Source organism: Puma concolor, chromosome C2 (assembly GCF_028749965.1).
Source record: "Puma concolor isolate L17-30 chromosome C2, mPumCon1.1.hap2, whole genome shotgun sequence".
In the NCBI taxonomy this organism is placed as follows: domain Eukaryota; kingdom Metazoa; phylum Chordata; class Mammalia; order Carnivora; family Felidae; genus Puma; species Puma concolor.
Window position 1 is genome coordinate 52592233 of NC_141675.1, and position 26891 is coordinate 52619123.

At 35.5% G+C, this 26891-nt stretch overlaps 1 protein-coding gene and 1 pseudogene across 1 annotated transcript in view; one reads left to right on the forward strand and one right to left on the reverse strand.

Annotated features, from left to right (window-relative positions):
• RSRC1 (arginine and serine rich coiled-coil 1) overlaps positions 1–26891 on the forward strand; it is a 422099-nt gene that overhangs the window by 137890 nt on the left and 257318 nt on the right. The window lies entirely within an intron of this gene.
• On the reverse strand, positions 24944–25555 carry LOC112849375 (U6 snRNA-associated Sm-like protein LSm3 pseudogene; annotated as a pseudogene).

Below are 26891 nucleotides of genomic sequence, written 5' to 3' on the forward strand. Positions count from 1 at the left end.
GGTGTGTACTCCTATAGTCACATCTTATACGCTTTTTTTTTTAAAGTAACCTACACCCAATGTGGGACTCAAACTTACAATCCTGAGATCAGTAGTCACATGCTCTACCATCTTGTAGTCACATCTTTTTTTTTTTTTTTTAATTTTTTTTTCAACGTTTATTTATTTTTTGGGACAGAGAGAGACAGAGCATGAACGGGGGAGGGGCAGAGAGAGAGGGAGACACAGAATCGGAAACAGGCTCCAGGCTCTGAGCCATCAGCCCGGAGCCCGACGCGGGGCTCGAACTCACGGAGCGCGAGATCGTGACCTGGCTGAAGTCGGACGCTTAACCGACTGCGCCACCCAGGCGCCCCTGTAGTCACATCTTAATAAGTTAACAAGCTTGTCATCATCATCAACATCCCCCCATCCATCAAGTCTCATTAGCATATATTCCTTTCTCTGTCTACCACCTTCTAGATTTCCAAGTCAGTTACTTTATTACCCGCTATAAAAACGCTTGACCTTATTGAGACCATCAAACACACCACTGTTCATTATCCATCACCTTCTTTCTGTCTTCACGTCCTTTTTTAACCAAATAAGTTTCATCCTTTCCTGTGAAAATGGAAGAAGTGTGCTTGTTTCTCTGTCATTTGTTCTCTAAGTCATAATCTTCTAATTGTACTCCTTCCAGGATTAGTTCCTTCCTCTACTAGATGATTCTTAAAAATTTACAAAACCAAAACAAGATAAAATATCTTAGCCCTTTCTCGACCCCTCTTCTCAGTGTTATACCATTCCTCTTCTCCCCATTTTAGCAGTTTCAGTTGATTTTATTTTTTCCACTTCTTCATCACCTAATCCCTTTTCCACACATTCAGTTTATGTTTTCACCACTACACTGAAACTGCTCTTGTCAAGTGATTTCTATTTTGCCAAATCGAGTAGATACTTTTCTCATGTCATCTTACAGGTTACCTCAGTAACATTCAGCACAGGTGATCACTCTGCCTTTAATCTTCTTCTCCTGCACCCCCTTCTTTCTTCTCTCTCTCTCTTCTCTCTCTCTCTCTCTTATTTATTTATTACTTACTTACTTATTTATTGAAATATCTTTCTTCCTTAATCTGCTACAATTCTATCTCAGAGCCATTCCTTTGCTGGCTCCTTCTCTAAAGTTTGAAATACCTCAAGGCTTAGTAACCTGGTCCATCGTTTTCCAGTTTTTGTACTCTTTCTTCTAGGTCAGGGTTCAATAAACTTTTTCTATAAAGAGTCAGCTAGTCAATATTTTAGGTTTTGTGTCCTAAAAGGCAAAATTGGGGATATTACGTAGACACCTATAGAACAAGGAAAAAAAAAAACCAATTTTCACACAGTCTTCAAAATTGATTAAAATGTAACTATTCTTTCTTTTCTTTTTTATTTTATTTATCTCCACTGGTACGTGAACAGAGGGATATCTCCACTGATACGGAGGAGGCCAATATCATTTTCCACCTGAGGTATAGCTTCTTAGTTGGGCTTCTTACTTTCACTCTTGCCCTCCCTACAAACCACGATCCACACAGCAGCCAGAGAGATCTCTTAAAAACGTTAGTAATCCTCCTTCACCTCTCTGCCTAAAGCGCTTCAGTTCTTGCTGAATCTTACCGTGAAACCAAAGTTCCACAAGCTCACGTACTCCAGCTTATCTCCTCTTGCTCATTATGCTCTAGCCACACTTTTTTTCACCTTCCACATCTTTGCAATCGCTGTGCTTCTGCCTGACATGCTTCCTCCAGGATCTTTGTGTATGGCTTCTCGTTCTCATTATTTGGCTCTTAGTTCAAGTGTAACTTAAAAAAAATTTTTTTAATGTTTATTTATTTATTTCTTTGAGACACAGAGACAGAGTGCAAGCAGGGGAGGGGCAGAGCGAGAGGGAGACACAGAATCTAAAGCAGGCTCCAGGCTTCGAGCTGTCAGCACAGAGCCTGACGTGGGACTCGAACCCATGAACTGTGAGATCATGACCTGAGCCTAAGTCGGACGCTCAACTGACTGAGCCACCCAGGCACCCCTCAAGTGTAATCTTTTTAAAGAGGCCTTTCCTGAACACCCAGTGTAAATTAACCATCTCCCCCCTCCATTACTCTATACCCGATTTATATACTTCAGAGTGTATATCCTATTGTGTAATCATCTTGTTAGTACTCCCACCAGAATGTCAGTTTCAGAAGGGCAGGATCCTTGTACACTGCTCCATTCCCAGAGTTTATAAACAGTCCTTGACACATAAAAGGTGCTGAAGTAAGATTTATGCATAAATAAGTTAACTGATTAAATATGTTACTTCAGTATAAGCTCAGGTTTTTTCAGTGGGTTCTCTATAACTTTAATTTTTTAAAATGAATCTTTAAAAAATTATTAGTATAGGCATATGCTTTGCAAAAAAAAAAAAAACTTTTTAAATTTAGAATATATTAAGTGAAAACTCCTCTATCCTGCTCCATATAGCCACATCATCTTGCTGTTCAGAATTAGCCACTGTTAACATTGTGCTTCTATACTTTCATCTATGCATTTACAACAATATGTAATGTATTACATTAATTAAATTATGCTATACAGACTCCTGCAAATTTGTTTTTATAATAATGGTAGCTCTGGAGTACTAGGACCTAATATTTTCAGTTTTGAAATTACAAAATTACAAAATTTCCTATCTTAAAGAGTAGATGTTAAATTCATATTGTTTTTAAAAAAAATTTTTTTTAATGTTTTTATTTATTTTTGAAGGAGAGAGAGAGAGAGAGAGAGAGAGAGAGCATGAGCAGGGGAGGAGCAGAGAGAGAGGGAGACACAGAATTCGAAGCAGGCTCCAGGCTGTAAGCTGTCAGCACAGAGCCCGATGTGGGGCTTAAACCCACAAACTGTGAGATCATGACCTGAGCCCAAGCCAGACGCTCAACCGACTGAGCCATCCAGTCACCCCTAAATTCATATTCTAAAGTAAAAACGTTTCTTATTTCTGTGTAAAAGTGGTGAACTTTAAAGTTTAGAGGGAAATTATCAAGGCTACTGTAGCAGTACAGATGAGATATAAAGCAGATAATCAGAATGGAGTCTTTCCTCCTCAGTTTACATTGGAGTAACTAATTGATTATAAAATTTGAAATTTGTTTTCACCAAATTTCCCTTGCATCAAAAACTACCAGTTGCACTAAGTTAAGCGCAAGTTAAGTGTAAGTTAACTACTAAAAGATAAATCATCTGGCCTGTGCCATGAACCTTTAACTGGTATTTTAAATATAATTATTTCCATAAATAAGCCATAAAAGCATACAGTTACTGTATGGCAGGTGATCAGAGAATTTGAGACAAGAATATCAAAACTAACCTAGTTCTTAAAACTGAAAAAACAACAGAAGACATGTTTTCTGTCTTGAAGAGAATTAAAAAAAATTTTTTTTAATGTTTATTTATTTTGGGGACAGAGAGAGACAGAGCACGAATGGGGGAGGGGCAGAGAGAGAGGAAGACACAGAATCCGAAGCAGGCCCCAGGCTCTGAGCTATCAGCCCAGAGACTGACGCGGGGCTTGAACTCACGGACCGCGAGATCGTGACCTGAGCTGAAATCGGACGCTTAACTGACTGAGCCACCCAGGCGCCCCAAAGAGAATTTAAGAAATATCCTTTCTGACTTAGTAAATGTTTTCAAAGACGGTGATAATAGAAAAAAAAAAAAAAAACTTTTGAATTTTTAACCAGATAATTTGCCTGTGATATATTTTCTTCCTTTTCCTGGACTTAGAGGAAGAAAATAAAGACTTCCTTAACATGATGTATTTGAATCACTTTCACATTATGTTTTTAAACTATCAATCTTGGTATTTTTTTTTCTACCTCTTTACTTTTTTCCTTTACAAAACTAGATTTTGTCTCTCTTGATAATGATGCTGAGCTCCTGATGCCTTAGCACAAAAAAGATATTTTATAGATTGTCGTGTTAGATCTATGACAATAGAGACCTAGTCCAACCTGTTTTCTTTATAGGTGAGTAAACTGAGGCTACCAGAGGTTAAGTGGTGTATTTTCCCAAGATAGCTAGCAAGGTGAGATTTTGATAAGTTAATAGTTACATAGTTGTATAAATAACTCTTCTCTTAGTCAAGTACATGTTATATACTTAGACAATTTGATGCATTGTTTTATTTTAGAGAGAGCAAGCAGGGGAGTGGGGCAGAGGGTGAGAGGGAGAGAGAGAGAAAGAGAGAATATTAAGCCCTGACACAGGGCTCAATCCCATGATCTTGGGATCATGACATGAGCCAAAATCAAGAGTCGGATGTTCAACCAACTGAGCCACCCATGTGCCCCCCCTTTTAAAATTTTTTAATGTTTATTTATTTTTGAGAGACAAAGCATGAACAGGAGAAGGGCAGAGAGAGAGGGAGACACAGAATCTTAACCAGGCTCCAGGCTCTAAGCTGTCAGCACAGAGCCTAACTAGGAGCTTGAGCTCATAGACCACAAGATCATGACTTGAGCTGAAGTCAGACACTTAACCAACTGAACCTCCCCGATGCCCCTAGCTAAGACACATTTAGAAGATATAAGGACAGGTTAAGGTATTAAGTATCACAGACACGTTAGTGACTTGTTGAGGCTTTCTCACAGATTGGACCAAAAGAACTGTTGGAGAAAAAAAAAATGTCTTACACCTAACAGGAAAACAACAACAACAACAAAACATTTAGGGAGACTGAATTGTGAAGAAAATTCTAAGTCCTTAAAAATATTTTTTACATACACTAAAATTAAACGCTAAAAATAACACCTAAAGAGAATATTAATTACATTTAAAATAAGGACTACTTAATACCATTGTCTCAGTAAAGGACCAGTCCAGAAGATGAGACCACAATAGTTATTTTTTATGGAGAGTTGGTTAATTAGGTATGGGAGGGTGATGCCAAAGGGGGAACACTGAGGTAACAGACATAGTAATAGTAAGAATCAGGGGAAACAGAAGAGATTGGGTGCTCGCTTAGGCAACACATATACTAAAATTAGAACTATAGAGAGATTAACATGGCCCCTGTGTAACAGAGATTAGCAAGGCCCCTGTGTGTCAACACAAATTGTAAAGTGTTCCATACTTTTTCCAACATCATTGAGAAAAAAAAAAAGAGGTTGGATTATCAGGATTGAAGATGTCAAGAGAAGGGCATAGCTGGGACCCAGACCTCTGAAGAGTAGGTGTTGCTTGACTAGCCACTCAGGGTCTTGGGGGAGGGACTCCATAGAGCTAAGTGGTGGACCTTTAAGAAAGGGCTGCTGCTTGGCTGCTGCTAGTGGCCTCTGAGGGAATGTGATGGGTCTGGTTCTGGGAATGTGGGTGGGAGAGTGGGGGAGAACAACACAGAAATTGGAACCAACTCTACTAAGGAGTTACTTCCTCTAAAGAGTTGTTGCTGGGGCAGCCCTGACAGGAGCAGTAAGTAAAACAAGGAAAGCCCGTCTCACTTTCCAGAGCTCTTCAACTTCCTCTTAGTAGCTGTTCCTAGGAGGACCTAACAGGCAGCTAGCTGGCAAAGAAAAAAATGTCATTTGCAGAGTTCTATAATAGATTTATGGCTGAGGCAACAGCTTAGTAGCTAGCGTAACTATTGTTTGCCATTTTCATCCTTTTATACTAAAAACTTCCCATCTCTCTTTCCTGAAGTATTAATAGTTGTTTGTATCCATTGGTTTCTATTGTAGCTCAAGAGATAACAAATAGCTTTGATGCTTGAGATTACTGATTAGGTCTTTCTCCATCTACGTGCCTCATTCCTAGTGTTATGTAAGGTTATGTAGGCTTTTGCCCATGGTGCTAATTTCATGGTGAAGCCTGTGGCTCAGCATCCTCTTTCTTACAAATGCTAAGTGTGTACAGTTCCGAGTCTTGAGTTTACTTTCCTGTATACATTTTCACTGCAATAACCTCTGCTAGTTTTTGCCCTTTTACTTTCCTTCCCTCTTCTGTACCCACCCACAGTGTCTTCTTTAAACTGTCCATAACAGGATTGATTTGTAGTTTGTGCGTCCTGGAACCAAAAATGATGGGGTAAAATGGGCATATTAGTAAATAAGAGCCTTTTAACATTTTGTGTACGGGAAGTTAAGGTTAAGGAATATTTTCTATATCTCATTGTTGTCCAGTTTTGTTTTTTTTTTCATTATTGCCTCTCTAAGGAGAAAAAGTAAATTAAAATCAATTTAATCAATTTTCATTTAACTTAATTGAGAGAGAAATTAACAAAATTAAATACTAAGGAATAAGATTCTGGAGTTGAATTGAGCTTTGGAAGGCCACAAACCATTTTAGTATCTAAAAATTTTTCTGCTTTCTTCCTCCAATTGATAATTGAGAATATATCCTATATAATATACATGCTGTCTATTAAGAGTCTTGGGTTCTGGTACAAACTCCATTCCTGAATACAAACTCATCTGCTAAATAAGGATCTCCTCGTCATCCCCTTCTCTACCCCTACAATAGATAAGTGGCTTTCAGACTTTTCTTATTCCTTCTTTAATTCTGATCTTTCTCGTTACTTCCTATTCTTTCCTTCCTTTCCCCCTTACTTTCTCCATTTTTTTCCCCCTTCCCTGGCTGGTTGGGGTGAGTGGATGGACTGAGATCCTTTTACTCTCCTGCCACACATGCAAAGATAGTTTGGAAACCACTTAGTCTAGATGGTTATATCATATAATTGAATAAATTGAAGGGATATATGGAAAGCATTGGAGAGGAATGTGAGCTAGCTTTCTGGACCAGGATTCAGAAATTTTTTTCCATGAAGATCCAGATAGTAAATATTTTCAGCTTTGTGGGCTTACAGTGTCTGTCAGAACTACTCAACTCTGCTGTTGCAATGTGAAAAGCAGCCACAGACAATAAATAAATGAATGAATAGGCATGTCTTTGTTGCAGTAAATTCTATTTACAAAAGTAGGCAGTGGGACCAAGCTAGTCTAAGGACTTAAAGTTTGTCATCTCCTGGCCTAGACTGCCAAAGCCTGTTGTATACAATAGTGGTCTCCCAAATGGGGTGCAAACACTTTTGATTGTTATATACAATTTTTATTGTGCATGTAAATATTTCCTAGTTTATTTAAAAATTAAACAGATGTACTACTGTACCATCAATTATGTCACCATTTTTAAGAGTAGTGTACTTTGCATTATATAGATATATACTAACCTATTTAATAATCCTGTGTCTTTGGACATGTAAGTTGTTTTCATTTATCATTGAAGTTATGGATATTCTCATAAATATTCTTGTGCATATGTATTCTTATGTATATGTATAGTTACATGTACATATATATGCACATGTATGTATAAATATTTATATATATAAATATCTTTGCACATATTTCTTATATTTCTGTAAAATAAATTCCTAGAAGTGAACTTGCTGGGTCAAAGAATATTGTTTTTTATGAGGTTAACACACATGGTCATTTTGCATCCTGGGAAGGTGGTATGAATTTGCCCTCCTCCTCCCACCAGTAACAGTGAATAAGTGCCCACTTTTAATATACCAAAAAATATTATTACTCTAGCCAAAAATTTATTGACTGAATCAGTAAAATAATTAGAAACACCGTCAGTATAGTATGATATTCTTATTTCTGTGGATAACGGAAAATTTACTTTGCCATTTCTGAATATAATAACCTTTCTATAGGGAATTTTTTTTTTTTCATTTTTTTTTTTTTCAACGTTTATTTATTTTTGGGACAGAGAGAGACAGAGCATGAACGGGGGAGGGGCAGAGAGAGAGGGAGACACAGAATCGGAAACAGGCTCCAGGCTCTGAGCCATCAGCCCAGAGCCCGACGCGGGGCTCAAACTCACGGAGCGCGAGATCGTGACCTGGCTGAAGTCGGACGCTTAACCGACTGCGCCACCCAGGCGCCCCGCTATAGGGAATTTAATGGTGATATTTCTTGATGGTTACCAAAAGGGATGGATACTGACAGATCTGATGAAAGGATGGCTGAGCACCCAACGAAATAAGGCTTCCAGCAAGGCTTCCAGCACTTCAGTGAAGCCATTTCAGACCCGCTTATTGTTGCATTGTAACAGAGCACAGAGAGGTGTCCAGACATTGGTTCATCACCTATCCCAAGAGGCTAGTTTCACTTTCAGAGCTCTATTTGTATAAAGCAGTAAACCAATAATAACTGTATACTTTGTATGGCTTTAGCTTTTCATATTCTGAAGTTAATGGGAGGGGACCTCTCTGTTTAGACCATATGCCATGACTTTTCCCTCACAGTGTCTCAGATCTGAGAGCACTATTGATAAAATTCCTTAAAAATTATTGAGTCAACCTCACCTTAGGAATGGGATGCCTAAAAACACTTGGTGATTATAATTTATCAAATTATCATCAGATGAAAGCATTTTAAGACTGAAAATAGTAAAATCTGGGGTTTTAAAATTATTTTTGTGCTTTCTAAACAGTTTTATAAATTCCAGATTTCTGAATATCATAAATAATGTTTTAGGACTGTATGATAATATGTATACTTTTTTAAAAGGTAGCTTTTGCTTGCCTACTAAATGTGAATTTTTGGGGCGCCTGTGTGGCGCAGTCGGTTAAGCGTCCGACTTCAGCCAGGTCACGATCTCGGGGTCCGTGAGTTCGAGCCCCGCGTCAGGCTCTGGGCTGATGGCTCGGAGCCTGGAGCCTGTTTCCGATTTTGTGTCTCCCTCTCTCTCTCTGCCCCTCCCCCGTTCATGCTCTGTCTCTCTCTGTCCCAAAAATAAATAAAAAAATAAATAAATAAATAAATAAATAAATGTGAATTTTTCCCCCCAGTGCTCTCAGGTTATAAGGAGGTAAGTTCCTGGATGGAACTGAAAGAACTGTGTAGGAATTAATATGCCCAATTAAGGTTTGTTTTGCAGCTCTTTATTTAACATAATGTCAAACGTACAAATATGTTTCAGAAAGAATAAAAAGAGCTATCATATACACTTTATCCAGATTCACCGATTGTTTACATTTTTGCCTCATTTGCTCATTCTCTGTCTCTGTCTCTCAACACACTTTTTTTCTGAATCATTTGAGAGTACATGGCGGGCATCAGTCCCTTTACATCTAAATATTTTTGTGTATATTCTGTAAAAATTTTTTTATGTAGCCACAGTACAGTAATCATAATCAGGAAATTTAGCGCTGATACAATATTATCTAATCAGCAGCACATAGTCCCAGTTATGTCATATAATTTCCTATTTGCATACTAGCCACCTTTCCCCTCCATCAAAGACCCAGTTCAGGGTCATGCATGACCATTAGTTGTCATGTCTCTTTAGTTTCCTTTAATGTAGAACAGTTTCTCAGTTTCTCTTTGTCTTTCATGACCTTGACATTTTTATTTATTTTTTAATTTTTTGTTTATTTTTAGAGAAGAGAGAGAACATGTGAGAGTGGGGAAGAAGGGCAGAGGGAGAGAGAGAGAGAGAGAGAAAGAGAAAGAGAAAGAGAAAATCCCAAGCAGGCTCCTTGCTCAGTGCAAGCCTGATGTGGGACTAGGTCTCAGCACTTCGAGATCACAGCCTGAGCTGGTATCAAGAGTGCTTAACCTACTGAATTACCTAGACGCCACGCCCTCTTGGCATTTTTAAAGCTATGTAGGCCAGTTGTTTGATATGTCCCTCAATTTGGATTTGTCTAATGTTTCCTAATGATTATAGGTTGTGCATTTTTTTCCAGGAATATCACAGAAGTAATGTTTTGTCCTTTTCAGCACATCCTATCAGGAATCACAGGATGTTGGTTTATTCTATTATTGGTGATGGTAACTTTGATCATTTGGTTAAGATCCATTCAAAATTTGACTTGGCAGCGTAAAGAGAACTTTTATAGTGGTCTGATTTCTAAGGCACATACTCTTGTCTGAATAAATTGCTTGCTATATTTTCTCTGTATATATTACCTGTTCCCCATTTGGCTTGTTTGTTTAATATTGGTGAAGAAATTAAATGAATACAATAACAGATTTGTATCATTCTACTTTATCAGTTTGGGGGGGGGTTATTTCTACTTGATTTGCTTCATATTCTTTATAGTTTGTTTATAGACTGTGTTGGTAGATGATACTATATTTTATAACTTACCTAAAGAGTTGTTATGATATGGAATTTTAATTTTTTTTTTAGTTCTTTCATGTTTTAATATTTTCTTCCTTTTTTCATGTAGTGCTGAGCCCTACTTATTTATTATCCCCATTGTTTTTAGCTCTCTACCAAATCAAATCTGGAATATTCCATTATTTGTATACTCCTGTTAAATTTTAAATTATGAATGAAACAAATACAAAAGCATCATGATGTTCCATAAATATATGGTTTTAAGAATTTTATTTTAAAGTGAGAAGGACGGTTACAAGTCCGTTACTCTGCTTTCAGAAACCATTCCTGAAAGATTAGAACGTATCCTTTTCAAGTACTTCACGTAAGAGAATTCCAACCTCCATTTAAAATCTATTCAAATACCTAACACACTCTAGAAATGCTTTTCTGTTAACTGACCTAAATCTGCTATCCTATTTCTTGTTTACTTGTAGTAAAGATGAAGAATAACTAGTTATTATTCTTGTCTAACAATGGCTTTGAAATTATTAAAGCCCACATCCTGAGTAAATTACTTGCTTTCAAAGATACCATTTTCTAGTTCTCTAGTCAGATGTGTGACTAACCTGTGGCCATCATGCCACTCTTTAGTTAGAAATTCAGAATTGGATAAGGACCATGGACCTTTTATTTATTGACCTCAACTTTAATATTATTAAATTTACAGTCATCCAAGCAAAACCCAATAATGCATTATTTCTTTTGAGTGGGAATATTATTGAGATATGCTGACAGTATTGGAGTTTTGTATAAAGTTGAGCTGCAGAAGAAAGTTTGAAAATCAATAGTTTTATATGTCATAATTTAGTTTTTCACTTTGCATTTTTCAAATTATTCAAGGGTCTAGTTCTTTATTGTACTTTTAATATAGAGTTGCTAGTAACTTTTCAAGCACATAAAAAGTTCTCAGTGAAAGAACAAAGAAATCTGAAAAATAGTAAAATAACATACAAAAAGACTGATTAAAATAAGGCAGTGAGATTTTTCTTTACCCATTGACTAACAAGTCATTTGTTGTTACTTTCCCTTTTAATGTTTTCAAATTTTAGCACTAATGGTTTAACTCTGTATGAATAGAAACGTGATTGAAAACAATTGTTTGTTTTTAATTTATTATAGGTTGGCTTTATACAATTTTGCCAGCATACATTTACTAAATTCTTAAAATATTTTAGTCTAAAATCTATGGTAGAGGTGTATGATTTATGTTTAATTTTGGAAGGTATAGTATGTATGTATTTTAAAGACCAGAAATGGATTAGAGAAATAAAATCATAATGAATTCAAATTTTAACACCCAGTTTAAGTAAACTAAGGTTAATAAATTTTGTCATGTCTAGTAAAATATTCCCATGTCTCTTGACCATTGATTTCATGTTTTCTTATCAAGTCTATTTTACAAAAATAAATACATATCTGGGATATTGTAAGAAAAGCATGTTACTTAAAATCAAGTATTTAAAATGAAATTGTTAACTGTAAACATGTAAAAATATATATGTTACATATATAGTATAATTATTAAATATGTATAAAGCTCTGGGTTTCTGTTTTCAGCATTGGTGCTCTGGAAACAACATGTAGAAGTGAATTATGACTTAAATTTCTAGGCCTGCCCAGTATTCTGAGTTAGTATTCAACTTTAAGAATGAAGTTATGTTTTAGCTTATGTCAGGGGAACAAGGCACACGGTTTAGATAATCATACTGCTCAGACAGGTTGGCAATCACTAAATTAAACTGTCATGATGCAGTTTGGTTAAATGACCCACTGATAACCAAGTAATCACAACACTCTCCATGGGAATCTGGGTTCAGTAACTCATGGCTATGTACGGAAATCATGCTTATGTGACAAATTTTTGCTACCCATATAGCAACACTATTTTAAATGTTTTTACTGTTCTTGGAGTGGCATTTGATGAAGTTTTGGGCTGTGACCTCAGTTATTGGAACAAGAATATATACTTCTAGTTGGCTGCTTAAAAGGCAACAATATTGATTAACGGAATGAATAACATAAGATGGAACCAGAATTCAATATAAAAGATTGTAGCTTTCCCGTTCTTCTTTTTTTTCTTTTTAAGCAAAGTGATTATCTTAAAAAAAAAAAGACACCCACTGATTCTTGCAAGTGAAAGGAAAAGATACGAAATCTTCTTCAACATTTCCTTATCTTATTATTTGGGCTGTGATTTTATCATCATCAGAGTAGACTCAGATATTCCCATCAAAGTTTTTTCTTATTAATGGGCCCAGCTTTCTATACTGTCCTAAAGTTAGTTAGTTAATCTTACTAGGAAACAGTTTGATGTCTTTGCAGCTACTCTTTATTATTTTCTTGTGACCACAGTTCTCTTGTTAATACTGGGTCTGAAGTGATGACCAGGATTTTAGAAATTGATTATTATGAGAGTTAAGAAAAATGTTTGGAATCTACAGAGTTAATGAAATAACTCTTGATCATCTAAATATAATACAAGACCTTGTGTAGTGTATCATAGTGAAAAAAAGTTTCCTGTTTTATATTTAAGAGTATTTTAATTGAATCTTAATGCATTTAAGTTTCTGCAAACCATTATTTTGGCATTCTTTTCATGATAAATACTATGTATTTAGAAAAATCAATATTAAAATTTAGCTTCAAAAAATTCATGAAGCGAAACATAATGAAATCTTGATATATTATATACAGAAGACAAATCCCCAATCATTTCTTTTTATGCAAATGAATTTGATTTAGACATAATTCCCCAACATCACCATGAATTTCCATCTGTGTAACCCTGATGTTCTTAAGCAGTCTGCAGTTACCTCATGCTCTGGGCTATATTCACTCTGCATGTATGGAAACTGTGACTATCTTAACACTTTAGATGATGATATGAATAACAATTGTTTGTTGATTTTATTCTCTATCTCCCTGGATAACCTGCTGTCTGCAAAGGCTGAATAAGTGGCAGATAGCTTTTGTCATCCCTTATCCAAGCTGTACACTTGTAAGGAAGAGCAGGGATAATCGCCTCAATCTAATTAGGGGTTAAAAGAGGCCATGACTGTGATGTGGCAGTGAGACACCTTACTGTAGCAATCCTGTTTGCATTAGAAAAATAAGGTTGTCATATTGATTATTCAAATTGGCTTATATTGGCCAAGGCTCAATGGTTTGTATTGCAGCTGAAGCAGTTGAAGATCCCAGCTATTCACAGACGACCTATGCTATAGCATATATTGTATTGTGGCTTGTTTGCTAATTTAGGGTTTCAAGAATGAAGACGGAGTTTAATCAGGCGATTTAAAGGTTAAACTGATCATCAGAAGTTAGCTTCCATTTTGTGATAGCAATGATTATGTAAATTTTGAATAAGTGAAGATCTAGTGACATTGTAAGTCTCTAACTGAAGATATTATATATAAAAGCATTATTTAGTCTGTTGTTGATGCATGTTTTGATATTAATCAAAAGGATGTAGCTTGTGTTTCCTGTTTCCCTTCTCACTTCTCTTCAACCTGTCCTCCTTTGCTTCACTTGAGTATTCTGGACTTTGGGTATGTTCTGAGAACGGAAATAGTGGAAAATAGAGACAAGTTTTGAAATTTCTTGTACAAATCTTTAATCACTCTTTCTCAAATGTCCTAGTTAACTGTAAGTCCAGCTAAGTTACTACACATGGATGGCCTGTATTTTGATATTCATATGAAATGTCTCTAGACACTGAATACTTTTTGTGCAATCTCTATTATAAAACCTATTTTTAAAATGAAGAGTTAGTATAATAGTTCCCTCTAGTAGTAGTGAGTTATTTTGCTTTTTGCTTTCTGCTTTTTGAGTATCACATTGATTCATGGGATTTTTATTCAACATATTTCAATTAGTTAGAATTGTTATTTTGGTGCTTTTCGATGCTCAAATTGTAGCAAGTTTGGTCTGTGTGAACCTGGATTGTCTCCTGTGTCCCTGTTAGTTTGAAATGGTTCTTTACATTTTGTTTCAATCTCAGACTGAAATTTTTTGTTCCAGAGCCTGGAATTAACCATTTATCCAAATAACCTTGGCTCCTTTTAATCAAGAATGGTATTTAGAAATCAAAATACGATGCTACAGGGATGTCATTTCTTTAGTTCAATGGACAGAACTAGAAAACATACGCTGTTTCATTGAATCTAAGATGTGGTCAATTGTAATTTTATGTACTGCTAAGAAAGAAAACACTGCCAATTAATTTTAAGACACCATCAAATGCAAGATGCATCCTCATTACAGATATGTTAAAGTAGTATTCAAAATGTACATCTTAGAATCAATGAAATATGGTATACTAAATCATGAATTCATACGATTTTACTTTGAAATTTGTTGTTACAGGATTTTAACTTAGTTTATACATGTATTTTTTTCTTTTTCAGTGCATGTGTTCCTAATATCATTAGCATAATTATTTATTTGCTTTATTGTATGGTATACATGAAATAGTTTTTTATTTTTTAATTTTTATTAAAAATTTTTAAAATGTTTATTTATTATTAAGAAACAGAGAGAGACAGGGCATGAGCATGGGAGGGGCAGTGAGAGGGGGAGACACAGAATCTGAAACCGACTCCAGGCTCTGAGCATCAGCACAGAGCCTGACACAGGGCTCCAACTCAAACCGCGAGATCATGGCCTGAGTCAAAGTCAGACACTCAACCGACTGAGCCACTCAAGCTCCCCAAGATGGTTTTTTTTTTTTTTTTTTTTTAAATTTTTTTTTTTTTTTTCCAACGTTTATTTATTTTTGGGACAGAGAGAGACAGAGCATGAACGGGGGAGGGGCAGAGAGAGAGGGAGACACAGAATCGGAAACAGGCTCCAGGCTCTGAGCCATCAGCCCAGAGCCTGACGCGGGGCTCGAACTCACGGACCGTGAGATCGTGACCTGGCTGAAGTCGGACGCTTAACCGACTGCGCCACCCAGGCGCCCCTCCAAGATGGTTTTTTAAAATGATGTTCGTGAGGGGTGCTGGGTGAAGAGCCTGGAGCTGCTTCGGATTCTGTCTCCCTCTCTCTCTGCCCCTCCCCTGCTCTCATTCTGTCTCTCTTTCTCTCAAAAATAAACATTAAAAAAAAAAAATAATGTTCTTGAAATTTAAAAATATTGATACAAAATGTATAAGTAGAACATATCAGAGAATACAGCAGTTAAGTTAGAAAAATGAACCAGCAGTTAAGAATGGTTCAAACTAGAAGTACAAAGGTAACTCAATATTGTGAAATTTGTTAACATTGTTAGCCGTAGTAATAAGTCAAAAGAGTTTAGTGGTATCTACCCTGCATTTCAGTTATTTTTGGTAATTCAGAGTTTAAGATCTAGGTATTGTTATGTGATTTTAAAAATAAGAGTCAGGAGCTTCTGGGTGGCTCAGTCTGTTAAACGTCTGACTTTGGCTCAGGTCATGATCTCACGGCTTGTGAGTTTGAACCCCAGGTCAGGCTCTGGGCTGACAGCTCAGAGCCTGGAGTCTCCCGCTCTCTCTGCCCCCATCCCCCTCTCAAAAATAAACATTAAAAAATATTTTAAAATATAAGTCAAATCATACAGTAAAACACACAGATCTTATGTATACAGTTCAGTAAATTTTAACAAATACCTTCATTGGTAGAACTTGGGTTCCATATCCCATCCCCTTCAGAAATTTCCTTGTGCTCCTTTGCAGTCAGTCCTTTCCCCCAGCCTCCAGAGGCAACTGCCGTTCTAATTTCATTTACAATAGATTAGTTCAGAACTTGATATAACTGGCATTGTATTTTTTTGTACCTGGCTTCTTTTGCTCAGTATAATGTGTTTGAGATTTATCCATGTTGTCGCATGTATTAGTAGTTTGTTCCTTTTATTGCTGACTAGTATTCCATTGTGTGAATATACCGCAGTTCATTCTGTTGAAGGATATTTTGGGTTGTTTTCACTTTGGAGCTATTATGATTAAGGCTGCCATGCACTTTCTTGTACAAGCCTTTGGGGAGCGTGTGTTTTTATCTCTCTTGGGTGAATACCTAGCAGTGAGTTTTTAGCTTTTGAGACTAAAGTAGCTATGAACATTTGTATATATGTCTCTGAAGGGACATGTTTGCATTTTTTTTTTGGCATAAATACCGAGCAGTGGGTTAGATGGATAGGTGTATGAAATAGGTAGTATGATAAGTGTGTATTTTACTGCCAGAAGGGTTTTGTACAGTTGTTTTAGTTTATATCCCCATAAACAATGTATGTTTGAACTAGAAGTTTCAGTTGCACATCTTTACCAACATTTGGTGTCACAGACCTTTGAATTCCAGCTGTTCTAATGGATTTGAAGTTGTATTTCATTGTGAGTTTTAAGTAGCATTCTTCTGACGACTAATGATGTTAAACAGGGTTTTTTCTGTGCTTACTGGCTATTTGTGTATTTTCCCTTATAAAGTGTTTGTTCAAACCTTTTATCTATTTTTCAAGAAAAGATTATTTCTCTTTTTATTATTAAGTTGTGAAAATTTCTTACATATTGTGTGTTCAATTTGTTAGATATGTGTTGTGAATATCTTCTCTTGGTCTGTGGCATGTCTATTGATTTCTTAACAATATTTTTAGATAAATAGTAGTTTTATAATCTGAAGTCCGGTATATAATGTTTTTTCTTTTATATTTACTACTTTGACTTTTTTTCTTACATGTAAAAGCTAGAATCAGTTTGTTACATTCTACAAAAACCCTTGTTGGTACATTGATTGGAATTGCATTGAATCTTTAGATCTGTTTGGTAGGAACTCGTATCTGTAAGATATATTTTACCATTCACGGGCATAGTATACTTCTTCATTTATTTAGTACTTTAAAAATGTCCTAATAAAAAATAATTTTTTTCTTCTATAAAAGTCTTGCAGGTATTTTGTAAAGTTTATGTCTGTCTACTTTGTATGTTTATTGTATTTATTGCTGGTATATTTGTCCTATTTGGGATTTGAAGGGAGTTCTGCTAATATTTTTCCAATGAGAATAATTTTGTTCTGGTTTTTGGTAGATATCATTTACTGTTTAACAAGATCGCCTTCTATTCCTAGCTGGATAAAATTTTTTAGAAATTATTTTATTTATATATTTTTATTAAAAATATTTTACAGTAATTGAAATTATTTTAAAGTTTTCCTCTTTTTATCTAAGAATGTGGTGAATAATAACTGGTTTTCTGTTATTAGTCTGTCCTTGCATTCCTGAGATGAACTCAATTTACTTGTGATGTATTATCTTTTTGTATATATTACTGGATTCATTTGATTTGTTTGTTTATTAATATTTTTTATTTTTGTTCGTGTGTGAGATTTACCTGTAATTTTCCCTCTTGTTCTTTCCTTCTCCAATTTTATTTTATTTTATTTTATTTTTATTATTTTTTTTATTTTTGCATTTTATTTATTTTAGTAAGAGAGAGACCACCAGCAGGGGAGAGGGGCAGAGGGAGAGGGAATCTTAAGGGGGTTCCATGCTCAGCACAGAGCCCGACATGGGGCTCGATCCTCTGACCCTGGGATCATGAGTTGGATGCTCAACTGAGTCCTTCTCCAATTTTTGGTATCAAGGTTATAATAGACTTGTAAATGTAATGGAAAACTCTAGTAGGGGATATTGATAGTAGAGAAGGCTGTGTGTGTGCGGGGGAGGAGATATATGGGAAGTCTCTGTGCCTTCCACTTATTTTGCTGTGAACTTAAAACTGCTCTAAAATTAAAGTCTGTTAAAAAAATGTAATGATGAATGGTCTATCAGTTTCTATTCTTGAGAAGTTTGTGTAGGATTGAAATTATATATGGAATATATAATTGAGTATTTGATAGAACTAGCCTATAATACAACTTAGGCTTAGTATTATCATTGTGAGGGGGTTTTAAACTACTTATTCAGGTTTTTTGATGGTTATAGGACTATTAAGCCTTTCTATTTTATCATTTTTTCTTTTTTTTCTTTATTTAATCTTAAATCAGTTTCTGTAAGATTTTATTCTAGAAATTGGTCTGGCAGATTTGTTTTACCTGAGTTTACAAATTTATTGGCATGATATTCTCTTAGCTTTTTTTCCCTCTGCTTTTTAAAATGTTAACACTGTTTATTGTCTCCCATTCATTTCTCATTTCCCCTTTATTGTTTTTATGAAAAAGAAACAAAGAGATAAGCACCCATGTCTTCTTTGAAGATGACATTTTGTGCTAGATTATTCAGAGTTCATTTTTAAAGTATTTCTCTTCCCAAGTATCTCCTCTCCTACTCTGTTTAACTCATTTTGTTTTACACATGCCACACCACATACTACATAATCCTTTTGTCAGTGTTCCAATCATTATTCCTTATGCAGTTTTAAAATTAGATATAAATTATACTTATTCTGTCACAGTAATAAGTGGTACATGTTATACAACAGTTTTTAATGTTTGTTTTTGAGAGAGAGAGTGAGAGAGCAACTGAATGCTAGTGGGGGAGGGCAGAGAGAGAAGGAGATGGAGGATCCAAAGTGAGCTCAGTGCTGATGTCAGAGAGCCTGACGCGGGGCTCAAATTCACAAGCCTTGAGATCATGTCCTGAGCCGAAGTTGGACATTTAGCCAACTGAGCCACCCAGGCGCCCCCAACATTTTCTTTTTTTATTTGAGTAGTGTTAGTATCGCTGATGATGAGTGGGAAATGAATAAGAAATGATGTCTTTAGATCTTCCTGAGTGTTCTATTTGATGAGGGTTGTAAGTAAAAAATAAAAATGGTAATAGAATTAGTGCTTTAAGGACAAGACCTCTTGGAGTGTATGTTCCCATCTTATAGACTAGTTGTTACTGATTTTGTTTCTTGGTCAATATCATTTTGTACAAAGTACCAAATGTAATGAATAGAAGTTTATTTGACTTTCGTTTATCACTGTTGGCACATTTGGGCCTTTTTGGAAATATGTGATGGAATATTTAGGATCATAGTGGCTGGGAGAAAAAATCGGGATACTCCGTCTTAACAGTATACAAGACAGTCTGATCAAAAAGAAATTTTCCCATCAAAAATGCCAGTGATACCTAATTGAGAAAATTTAAGAGAGTAAACTACTTTTGCTAATATTGCAGAGCCAAAAATGCTGGAGGACTAATTGAAAACCAACACAGTCTACACTTACACAGTACAGTGAATATTGCCATCACCACAGATGTTTCCACTTGCTGTTATGTAGTCTATTTTCCCCCCACCTCAATCTTAGCTGCTAATGTGCTTTCTGTCACTATAAATTAGTTTATATTTTCTAAAATTTTATATAAGTGGAATCACAATATACATTATGTATTCTTTTGTGTTTGGCTTTTTTCCCTCAGCATTATGATATTGTGATTTATCCATGATGTTGGATGTATTAGCAGTTAGTTCCTTTTGAATGAAAAGTAATGTAGTTTTGTATAAATATATCACATTTTGAGTTGTTTTCCATTTTTGGATATTACTAAATCTGTTGTGAGCATTCATATAAAGTTCTTCAAGTGGACATATGTTTTCTTTACCTGGAAAGTGAATGACTGGCTTGGTTGGAAGGTTTAGATTTAACTTTTAAGAACCTGCCAAATGGTTTCCTGAAGGGGTTGTATTATTTTACCTTTAAATGACTGGCATATGAGATTCCACGTTTCTCCAGATCCTTGCCAAAATTTGTATTGCTGTTTCTTTTTAATTTTAGCCTTTATAATGGATTTGTAGATGCATCCTGCTTTGGTTTTAATTTTCATTTCCCTGATGTCAAATTATGCTGAGCATCTTATGTTTATTGGCCATTTGTGTATCTATTTTTTGTGTAGTGTCCGGTCAAATTTTGCTCCTATTTTTAAAGTTTTACTGAAGTATAATTTGTATATGGTAAACTGCACATATTTTTAAAGTATGCAATTTGATATTTTTTTTATTTCTGTATATACTGTATATACCAATGATACCATCGCCACAGTCAACACAGTCAAGGTTCGCTAGAACCTTTCCCCTTCATAACCAAAGGCTTAGTCAGGCTCCTTTATTATACCCTTCTTCTCTCTCTTCTTGCTCTTTCTCCCACTGGCACCTATTTACTCTAACTGTAGATGAGTTTACATTTTCCAGAACTTTATGTAAATGTAATAATGTGGTATGTATTCCTTTTGTCTGTCTTCTTTCACTCAGCATAATTATTCTGAGCTGCATCTATATTGTTGCATGTATTTTTCTTTATTGCGGAATAGTATGCCTTTGTATGTGTATGAAACAGATTGTTTTCCCAGTTACTTACTGATGGAGACATGTTTTCAGGTTTTGGCTATTATAAAACAAACTGCTATGAAAATTTGTGTAAATGTATGGCCATACTTTCTTTTTGGCAGTAGAAGGGCTGGATCATATGGTAGATTTATTCTTAACTTAATTGCGAGACTGTTTTCCAAAGTGGTCATACTATCATACAATCTTGCCAGCAGCATGTGAGTGTTCCAGTTATTCCACAGCTTTATTAATACTACATATATGGGTAATCTTTCATTTTAGACATTTTAATAGGTATGAAGTAGCCTATTATGGCTTTAATTTACATTTCTCTCATAACTAATGGTATTGAGAATTTTTTTTTAAGTTTTATTTATTTATTTCTTTTGACAGAGAGTGAGAGAGAGAGAGAGAGAGGGCATGAGCAGGGCAGGGGCAGAGAGAGGGAGAGAGAATCCTGAGCAGGCTCTGCACTGCCAGCATAGAGCCCGACGTGGGGCTCAAACTCACAAACTGTGAGATCATGACCTGAGCCGAAACCAGGAGTTGGGCACTTAACCGACTGAGTCACCCAGGTGCCCCGAGAATGTTTTCAATGTTCTCATTTGCCACCTATATATATTCCTTAGTGAAGTATCTGTCCACATCTTCTGCTTGCTTTTTATGTTGGGTCATTTCCTTATTATTAAGTTTGGAGAGTTCTTTATATTTCTAGATTCAGGTGCTATATCAGATGTATGCTGTAGCTTTTCTTTCATTCACTAGGAGTGCCTTTTGAAGACAGAAGTTTTTAATTTTGATAAAGTTTAGTTTATTCATTTATTCTTTTGTAGATCATGATTTTGGTGTTGATCTAGGAGATCTTTGCCTAGCCAAAGGTTACAAGGATTTTCTATATTCTTCTACCAGTTTTATAGTTTTAGTTTTTACATTTAAGTCTGTGGCCTATTTTGAGATAAATTTTAAGTATGATATGAAATCTGGATCAAAGTCCTTTTTTTTCATCTTGAAAATTTAATATTGGCAGCATATTTTTTCCACCAGATCACCTTTCTTTTTTGGATTGCCTTTTATTTTTGTAATAAAATCTGATGTCCATAAAGGGGTTGGTCTGTTTGTAGGCATTTGGCTTGTTCCACTAGAAGTGCTTGTCTGTCTTGGTGCCAGTACCACACTGTTGATTATTGTAGCATTATAATACTTAGAATCGTGTAGTCGTAGCCTTCATACTTTATTCTTTTTTCAGAGTTGTTTTTGCTGTCTTAGGTTCTTTCCACTACCATATGACTTTTGCAATTATTTTGTCAGTTTCTATGAAATACTTTGCTTATATTTGATTGGGATTGCATTGAATCTGTAGATCAATTTGGAGAGAATTAACAGCTTAATAATATTGAGTCTTCTGATATGTTAACAAGGTGTATTTCTTCATTTATTGAGGTCTTAAATGATTTTTCCTAGCAGTGTTTTGTAACTTACAGTTTAGAGGTCTCTGACATTTTCTTTTTTCATATTTATCCGGAAGTATTTTATATTTGTGATGTTACTGCAAATGATATATATGTAGCACTTAAAAATTTTAATTTTTGATAGTTTGCTGATAGTATATGTATATACACTTGAATTTGGTATATTGATCTTGTATCCTGCAACCTCATTAAATTCACTTATCATTCTAGTTGCTTTTTTATATAGATTCCATAAGATTTTCTGTGGAAATGATTGTGCTGTTTGTAATGAAGACAGTTTTACTTCTTTCCAATCTGGGTGTCTTTTGTTTCTTTTTCTTGCCTGACTCCTCAGACTAGAGCCTCCAATACAACATTGGTAGATGTGGAAAGTTTGGATATCTTTGTCTTGTTCCTGATATTAGTGAGATAGCATTTACTCTTTTTCACTATTAAGTGTGATGTTAGCTGGCAGATTTTTGGTAAATGCCTTTTAAAGGTTGAGGAAATACTCTCCTAGTTCTTGTTTGCTGACGGTGTTTTTTTTGTTTTTATTTTTTTAAGAAATATGTGTTGGATTTTGTAAAAATGCTTTTTTGGGGGTGATTATTGAGACTATCTTTTTCTTTTATTTAATTGTTAATGTGGTGAATTACATTGATTGATTTTCATATGTAAAGCACTTTTGCATTTCTTGTGGAAAACTCCACTTAGTCATGGTCTATTATCCATTTCATATATTTGTTGCATTTAATTGGCTATAGTTATATTTAGAATATTTACATTTGTTTTCATGAGGAATATTGGTCTGCAGTTTCACTTTCTTATAATATCCTTGACTACATTTGGTATCAGGTAGTGCTGGCCTCAAAAGAATGAGTTGGGAAGTTCTTCTTTCTTTTTTTCTTTCTTTCCTTTTGTAGAAACAAGACTATTTATTACATATGCCATCAAAATAATAATAATAAAAAACTCTTCTTTATCTATACCTGCTTTTTTTTTAATGTTTATTTATTTTTGAGACAGAAAGAGAGACAGAGCATAAGCATGGGAGGGGCAGAGAGAGGGAGACACAGAATGCAAAGCAGGCTCCAGGCTCTGAGCTGTCAGCACAGAGCCGGATGCATGGCTTGAACTCTTGAACCATGAGATCATGACATGAGCCTAAGTCAGAGGCTTAAATGATGAGCCACCCAGGTGCCCCTCCACACCTGAATTTTTTTGTAGTAATGTCTTATACATTTCCATTTAGAATATTCCTGTATTATTTTAGGGTCTTTATGTTATACACAAGAAAGTAACATTGACAAACTTAAGTAAAAACGAATTTAGCAAAGGATAGTGAGGGCTCACAGAATTGATACGAGGCTAAAATATCAGGAGTATCTGAGAAAGCAAGAAGGGAATAAAAGTCACAGCACCTGTCTTTTAAGAAGAGCCCACCTGTTCAGAAAATGATTTGCCAGTTGCATTGCCACCACCACCATGGCTGCTACTCTGAAAGGTATCATTTTCAAATCTGCATTCTGGCTTCATTGTTATCTTCAAAATTTAAGTCCAGGTAAAGGGCTTTTGATTGGCTAAGATTAAGTTATGTATCTAACTTTCTGATCTTTTTATCTCCCATAGTCAGAGGCATGGAGTTGGGTAGTAAGGATGCACGGAATTATTGTCATGGAAAAACAACATATAACGGGGGAAGAGGTAAAGTTCCAGAAGTAAACTGTATGCTATTAGGAAGGATGTAGTTTCTGGCAGACAAAAAAATCCCGTCTGATTAATGTCTACTATAAACCCTTTTCCATTGTCAGTTATGAGTTCCATTCACATTACCTACTGTTTACTCCTGATAATATTACTTTTCCTGATATAAACTAGTCTGGTACTAGTTTTGTGTTCCTGGTACTGTTAAAGTGAAATAAAATAGCTTGGCTTCCCAGAGGGGATAGCCCTAAATATCAGATGCATTTCTGTAGAAACATTGGGTTAGCATCCCACTTCATTTCTGCCCATTGTCCCCACAGATTTTCACAGAACATATTCCATGAAAGGAATTCATTAGGCATGAACCTGAGGGCCTAAGAGTGTCAAGTTACCTAAAATTCTTTCGCTGCTGCATTATTTAAATTGAATCTATCTAGGTGTCACTTAGAAATGGCATTTGGCCTGGATATTTCTTCGCAGAACAGTTTATAACTAAAAATTAAATTTCCTTAATGGAGAAATTAATAAAAAAATTAGAGAAATATTGTTATGCAGGTTATCTGTTTCTTTAGTGAGCTTCGGTAGTTTTTGTCTTTTAAGGAGTTAGTTCGTTTCACCTAAGGTATTTAATATATAAGCATAAAGCTGTTCACAATAGTCCCTTTTCATCCTTTTAATATCTGTAGAATCTATACTGATGGTACTTCTTTCATTTGTGTATTGAATAATTTTTCTTTTTTTCTCATCAGTCTGGCTAGAGCTTTATCAATTTTATTGCTTTTCTCAAAGAATCAGCTCTTAGGTTTATTGATATCTTCTATAGTTTTTCTGTTTTCTGTTTCATTGCTTTCCACATTGAACTATATTATTTCCTTTTTCCTGCTTATGTTGGGTTTAATTTGCTCCTTTTTTTTTCAAGTTTCTTTTTTAACAGAAATCATGCGTCATATTTCATGGCCATGTTAACATCTACGGTGTCACAGTACCACCACACACCCCCCTCACTCAACCTGCTCTTCTTTGTGCTCTTATGGCATCCTGTATATGCATTATTCTGTCTATCTCCCTGTCCTGCAGTTGTTGGTTTAAAGAACTGCCTTCCCAGAGGATTTGAAGGAAGGACGCATATTGGCAAAGCTGTAATTTTCAGTGGTCCACTTGGTGCCTCAAACCTAGGAGATGCACAGAGGAATGTATATAAGTAAAGTCAATGTAAGATGTGTGTTTACTTTAAAAAGTTGGCAAGACAGGATGCTGCATTAAAAAAAAAAAAAAATCAAAAAGGAAACATCAAATTCAACTTAAAGGAAAAAAACCCAGAAACTGAGAAAACAACAAAGCAAATCAACTCCTAAAAAAGAGTTCTTCATCTTGGTGATCACATTTATTGAAAGGGTTGGAAAAAAATAAAAATACTCTTTAGCTTAAGAATTTTTGAGTTATCTGGCAATCAACTCATTTCAGGAGTGGAAGAATCCTTGGTCATTTCTTAATGTTGCAATTAATGCAGGTTTCTCTTTTGAGTGTCTTCTACATTTAAAGAGGCAATCATACAAAGTCTCCTATATTCCATAACACAATAAATTCTTTGTTTCAGCCAACTCTTAATGGAGGGGCAACTAGAACAACACCATCTCCCTGGACAAAGAGCATCGGAATATTCCGTTTTGTTGATTTATATACCTCCTTGTAGGTTTCCTCATCAATTTCTATGGTAGTCATAGTCTCTTCCACATCTCCCAATATCATATTTAAATGCTGATCATAAGCATGTAATCTGCCTCGAAGCTCTCTGTTATTTTTCATTTTCACATAAATTCGCTCATCCAGGCTGAGCCTGATGAGATCCAGGGGCTCCTCTACGGTGTTGGTAGTTTGTTGCTGGTCCAAGTCATCTGCGCCATGTTTCAAACCCTGAAGTTTCTTAAGGTATAAACTGAGGCCATTGCTTTGAGACCTTTCATCTTTTCTCATATAAGTACTTAGTGCTTTATATCTTCTCCTTTAGGAGCATCCACAGGTTCTGATATGTTGTGTTTTCATTTTCATTCAGTTAAATAATTGCTGATTTCACTTTGATTTATTGTTTGATCAGGGTTACTTAAAAGAGTGGTATTTATTTTTCAAATATTTCTGGATATCTTTTTATAACTCATTTTTGATTTACTTTGATTATGCCAAAGAGCATACTTTGTATGATTTTAATCCTTTTAAATTTATTGAGATGTTTTATGGCTCAGCATATGTGCTATTTTAATGAATGTTTTGAAAACTGCGTCTTCTGCTTGTTCTTATATGGGGTGTCTTGTAAATGTCAACTGGGTCAAGTTGGTTGATAGTGTAGTCACCTCTGTCCTTGCTAAAGATTTTTCTCTTTACTTAAGAGAAAGGAATTGAAATTTCCAAGCATAATTCTGGATTTGGGTGGATATTTTTGCAATCCAGTACACATTTTTAAGCTTTATTCTGGGTTGCAGTCAAGTTCCTTGGAGACAATTTGGCTTCTTAGGTCTCGCTATTATGATTCGATAGGTGGGTCTGGAGCAGTACTCAGTCTAGTGCTAACTATTCCTCATAACTGAGGTATGAACTTGATGAGTATTCTAACAAATGCCTGTGAATTATGAGTTTTTCCTGTCTAGCTTGTTGGAGCAGCATTCTTTTTCACTTTGAGCATCAGGTTCTGATCTCCATTTCTTTGGGATGGTGTTTTCTTTGCTTCTTGTCCTTGCTTTACAGGCATGCGCTATTTAGTACTTTGCTGAACATACAAAGGGGATTCTCGATAGATTTTTACAGTTCTGTCTATGTGCTCTGTCTCCTCTCTTGTCCTCTGTCCTATGAACTCTAGTTGCCTTAGTTTCCATGGAATCTCAGCTCTGACTCCTCAAATCCAGAGATTGCCAGGCTCCACCTGGGTTCTCTCTCCTTGTGCTGTGATCTGTAGTGATAAGCCTGCATTCATTTGTTTCTTGTCTCTCAGGAATCACTGTTCTTTGTTGCCTGATTTCCAATGTCTTGTAAATCTTTTTTTTTTTTTTTTTTTTAAGAGAGAACACAAGTGGGGGAGAGGGCTAGAGAGAGGGAGAGAGAGAGGGAGACAAAGAAAGAATATCTTAAGCAGGCTCCATGCTCAGCATGGAGCCCCACATGGGCCTTTATCCCATGACCCTGTAATCATGACTTGAGCTGAAATCAAGAGTCAGACACTCAACTGACTGAGCCACTCAGGTACCCCCTTGTAAATCATTTTTTAAAAACATTTTGGTTTTGTTATTGTTGTTGTTTTGACATTTTGTTTTGTGATTAT